The sequence below is a fragment of the Hyalella azteca genome, unplaced genomic scaffold, assembly GCF_000764305.2.
Source record: "Hyalella azteca isolate HAZT.00-mixed unplaced genomic scaffold, Hazt_2.0.2 contig5580, whole genome shotgun sequence".
NCBI classification, from domain to species: domain Eukaryota; kingdom Metazoa; phylum Arthropoda; class Malacostraca; order Amphipoda; family Hyalellidae; genus Hyalella; species Hyalella azteca.
The window spans coordinates 109,182-115,181 of record NW_025935765.1 but is presented as its reverse complement, the minus strand read 5'-3'; positions in this window follow the sequence as shown (position 1 = coordinate 115,181).

Sequence of the window (6,000 nt, the reverse complement as noted above, 5' to 3'; positions counted from 1 at the left end):
AAAATAAATAAATCGAGGCTCAGTGTAAAAAATCATTGGCACTTAGTCACAAACACAAAAAAATAATTTAATGTAGGTAGTCTCAGTCTCCCCAGCCTGCTCCCATCTCACAAAATGAAAATCTGATTTTTGGAAAATTATGGCCCATAACCAATTGTTAGGGTAATAAACTAAAAGGAAATTAAATGCAAGAAATTTGTAATACCTACTATTAGGCTGACTAAGAATTAGATTTGTTGCAAAAATCTGGATTCTGGCTTCAATCTTCAAATGACATCTAGGTATTTTTACAACACTTCTCTTCAACTTCACTTCATGTTTGTCTGTCTGTCTGCTACAAATCTAATAATAAAAATTTAACACACTTCTACTTATCCTATTGATATGAAATTTTGCAAACTTGCGTAAAGTTGGAGACAATGCAAGAATCAAATGACAAAATAAATGATTTTGAAAATTAATTTTTTTCTATATTAAAAAAATAGAAAAAATAATTTTGTCAGCTACAAATCTTAATTATAGCTAACTGATATTTGACACACTTTATCCTGTCCAATTGATCTGAAATTTTGCACACTTGTGGGAAGTCGGAAGCAATGCATGAATCAATTGACAGAATAGCCTAAATAATTTTGAAAAAGTTATATGTTAAGAAAAATTAATTTTTTTAATATTAAAAAATAAAATGAGAATTTCATCTTACATCTTTAACATTGGAGGCACTGGATTCTCTACAAGTGTTGTCTTAGTAGCTAAGTAATTTTTAAACGTATATTATTCAATTTGAATCAAATTCATTCCTTTCCAATGCGGAGCTCGTCACACTCACAGACGTCTCACTGTTTCAGGGCTCAGGCTGAGCCGCGAGCCGCCGAGCTCGAACTTGAAGTATACCTTAGTTAGCAAAGTGCAAACTATCCTTTACGCAGTTTACGATAGTTACCTATTCATGTGAACTAAATTTTGGATGAATATGGATTCATAAAAAGTCATAAATAGAATTCGAGGCCGCAAATTACACGTAGGATATTCTAACAAATTTCTTATGATACAAGTAGAATGCGGAGCGCATAAAAAGAAAAGAACGCCATTATTATAGATTGTGAACTGAAATTTGCATTGAAATAACCACACGTTGGAGCACGTCAAAGCTCCGCCCATTCATCATAAAACAACACATGGTTAACGATTGACACACGTAGTATTCACTTATAACCTCATTATTAAGCAGCACCTGCACGACACACACATTCGCGACGACGTGAGTCTCAACAATGTAGAAATGCCGGTATCAGACCAATCCCGGCCAGTTCCGCAGCACGTCTCGCGCCTTTTTCGACCAGTCTCTTCTACTTAGTTAAAGAATAAAACGATAATGATCTAACTAAAATTAAATCAATAAGCCTAATCTAATTTTATTTTGAACTATTACATCGAAATATACTTTACTTAACGGTAGGCAGGGAGATAAATTAAGAAACTATAAGACTGCACGTCCTCACTGGGTATGGCAGACGTTATGACAAAGCAGAAGGGACTTTTGAAATGGGCTCTCTCATTGGTCCACAACGGTCACGTGACTACTTTCCGCCTGTGCCAAATCTCTAAATCGTTGCCATAGCAACTGTTGGGATTGGTTTATAACGTGACAAGTTCGAAATTATTTAGGCAAGTGTGTAGAACCAGCAGATGCTCGATAGGCAAGAGAGAACGACAGCCACTTCATAGGATTGTTTTTAAACCAGATGCATAAATTTTGTGCAAACTCACTATGAATCACTTCATTTTTTGTCGGTTCCTTTAGAAAAAATATACCGAAAATGTTTTTCGTGCTCTGGTGACAATCAAATTTTAAAGTGAAAAGTGCCCCAAATTTACCTGTATTGAATGAGAATTCTCAATGTTTTACTTATAGCAAGCAGTATTGTATATAGTACACCTTTATTAAAATAAATATCTTGAATGAAGAAAATAAAACTGTCAATTCAAAAATAGATTGATCCGCGATCGTTGAAATTATTTCACATCTTTTCAACTTAATCCTAATGTATGCTCACATGATCATATCTTTCATAATCAAATTATGAGGTAGCTCTGGACTGCAAACGGCCATGAGATAAGCAATTCATGTGTAAATTTTCAGATATTTTCCACCTAGTTTTGGAGTCCTGCAGGAGCGGAAAAAACCTAGAAATTAGGAATCAATTATTAAAATATATGAAGAAAAGTCTATCAATATGCATGTACTCTGAACACATTTCTCGAATGGAAACTGGATTCGCTTGCACATGGGCCGTTCACGTTTCACAAATCCAATAACGTTTTAAATAAGCCATGCTGATTTATACGAATAGTCATATACATACTCACAATTCATAATTTGAATAATTATGATTGTAGAAACATTCCATAAAAATTCCAAAATTTTAATTTAGTGGTTTAAACAATATAGGAGTACGATCTGATTACGCTAAAGCAGTTATGCTTTTGCATTTCATTAATGAGGGTTCAATAATATCATTTCACATTTCCTACTAACCTTCAGCTGTAGAGCAGGTATAAGAACAATAACCCACACCCGCGAATTGAGTTGAACTTGTATGTGAATGAGATTGTGCCAACTTCCTCCACAACATTGGCCATGTGACTTTGTTGTCAAACATGAGAAGGAGGCCTGCAGAAGTAAACTTGAACATTTGGCACATCTGCACTTTGACAGCTTTTCATTGGTCAAATAAAGAGCAGACTTATTTAAATGTTTTTGCTTCCTACCGGTATTATATGCAATTAAAGTATTACCAAAATCACAACATTGATTTGTGTTTAATTTGTATAATTCTTTTATGTCAGGATCCATATTAGTTTGACACACCGCACCAGTCTACAGACGAAGAAAATATATGGAGCAAATGGCAACTCCCTTCCTTCTTCCTATTTTGATGTAGATATATGAAATCAATGCAAATTATGTTTCCCTGAAAGAAGTTATAAATAATAAGGAGTAATGGTCTACAAAATTGAAAACATGAACACACGTAAGTTTTGGTTCTAAAATAAAGACACATCAGCCATATTTCGACGACATTGCAGGATGGAGTGCAGTCCATTTCGGTGTGAGTAGGGGAAGACCCGTGAGTAAGCACGTAGTAAGGCGGTACGAGGGAAGAGAAACCCGGTTTTCATGGAAATCGATCTTCTTCAATATTGGTTGCTATGTAAATATGCCAACAATATTTTTCGAGTATTGTAAAGCGATAACTAGCACGTAAATTATCTACTTCATATTTTCATCTTTGATTTTAGCTTGTACATTACTCTACGAACGTGATAGTAACTGTCTGGTGCCGCTGGCCGTTACAATCGATAGTACAAACTTGCCTGGCAACACCAAATCGATAATGGACCATTCAGTGCCGCATGCATCCATGGCTTAGATCTCTTCTTTGTTCTATTATTGATTTTATTATCGAGACTGTAAACAGGCGCGCTTCAATTGGAGGTTATTTGTCGAAAAATTCATTTCGTACCGCCGCTTCTTTCTTTTGGAATAGAATATTAGATGTTAAATCCTTATGTGAATGAAGATCTAAAACTATAAAATACTGTAATTATTATCACCTGGGGTGATGCTTCTGATGCGTAAATCCCGTATGAATATTATCCGTCATAATTTCTCCCATAAATATATATGAGAACTTATTTATGTCGTGGGTTTACTCACCGCCTGGGTCTGAGGTTTTGATCTACAACTGGTCATTATAGATTATTTAAAATACAATATTATTTAAAAATGTTGTGAAAGATTGTTAGTATTATATGCTAAGTCCATCTGCTAAGTCCAACCCGGTCAACACGTTCTCGGCGAGAACGAGACACACATTATATGTGTCAATGTTACCTTATCTAAATAAATTGCCAGAAAGCAAAACACTCTATTGAGTTACTTGTTATTATTAACAATTATTTAACTATAAAAAGTAACGAATTGAGTGACTGGCTTCAATCATTGATAAATGAAGCAGAAGATTTGCAGTACCTTCTATTTCGTTCAATTGTATTACTTGATTGATAAGGTACGTTTCACATTTATCAATTAAAATTTTGAATATCATGAAATTTTGTCACACGCATTCCGCTATTGTATCATTTCTTATTGCAATATCATCTCGGCCATTGCAGCGAAATTAGTCAAAGTTTGTCCGAAAAGGTCTATTCGACTATTTTACTTTTATTCGATTAACGAAATAAACGCGATTACAAATATCAATAACTTATATTGCCTTTTGTGCTTCCAAATTCCATTAAAAAATATTGATAGCAAATCGTTTGACAGTGGGCAAAATTTATATAGCTTTCAATTTTTAGAATAGAACATACGTTGTTCGCAGCGATTAGGTTTATACAATCTCCAAAAAATTATTAGTGGTTTAGTTCAATTCTTAACCGTATGTATTAGTTCAATTATTAACCACACTTAGTTATCATAGAATGTCGCGATGCCGAAAAGCAGTTTTATCTATAAATCTCATCAGATTTCTGTAAATAAATCCATATCGATGGATGAAGATCGTCCCTATTCAGACAATAACTAAAATTATCGGAGGTAAGGCTAAGTCTTAGAATATTTTTAACGTTTATTTGAAACATGCAATGTAGAGCAAAACGTTAAAAACTTGCTAATGTACATTTTAATGCAGATAAAATAAAGAATTAAATAATATATAAATTTGGTAGTAAAATGACAGTAAGTCTGCCAGGTGCAAGTCATAAAGTAAACAGTGATTGGCTGCTGGAATTACAGATGGCGCCCGATTTACTCATACCGTGACAATTATAAATGGGAAACACTACTTGGCAACCGCCCGTGAACGTTCAGAGAAGTTTTCTATGAATACGACTGCAGAACCTTACGAAATTTCTTGTGTTATGCATTCAAAATAATGAGGTGGAGTAAAATTATAATTCGTTAAGAGAAATAAGTGGATAATTTGACTTGTTAAATTTTAAAAGCCGAATATTAATTTACCGAATAAGTTCTATTGCATCATTCCAACGAAAACAGACTAGACGAAGCTATGCAGGAGCATATGTTCAGTCTTAAAATGCCTAGCAAATTACGGACCAGGCAATAAGTCCAGACGAAGCTATGCCGGAGCATATGTTCAGTCTTAAAATGCCTAGCAAATTACGGACCAGGCAATAAGTCCAGCAGCTATCTCAATCAATCGTCAGCTATGGAAAGATCGGGTTCCAAAGGCCGGATCCCTCGTGAATCACGTCACGAAAAGTTCAAGAATCGGCAACAGGCCATGGGCCTATTTCTTCAGCGCCGACACTTCTATTCTATAGTGTTAAACTTAAACATAAACGTAAAGTATACTCATATTAACTTTGGTAATTGTTTGATTTCATAACCTATCCAGAAGTCAGCTTGTAAATCTGTAATGCTCAAATGTCATCATTTGTTCAATCCAGGCTTAAGTTATTTGGAATTTTATATCAGTTGGCCAGAGTCTGTATTTTTTAATTGCCACGTCCTCCATACAACCCGTTTAAAAATAGGCACAGGTGCTCTTTTTCTACTATTTATGTGAGGTGAATAATGGTTGTAAAACATCCTTACATCTACAAGTTTACCGATTGGGTATTTATTGTGTCTCGCTACAGCTCGCAACCACTTCCGACGCTCCGACACTTATGCGGCAAATTATTGGATCGAATTTTTTTAGGACTAATTTACTTCATATGTTTTCCATGCATAAAGTTCTCAAAGTCAAAACTAATCGCGAAAAAACTACAACGAAGCTATTTTTTTTAATTTTCATTTTTAACTTGATAATTATCGGATTTGATTAGACATCGTTATTTTGCTTCATATTTTTTTGATGTTTGTCATAGTAATACTTCGTTTTTTGTTTCACAAAAACGTAGAAAATTTATATTGATAAGTAACTATTGTAGATTCAATTCCAATTCCTCCTCATGGTTTTAAATTACATT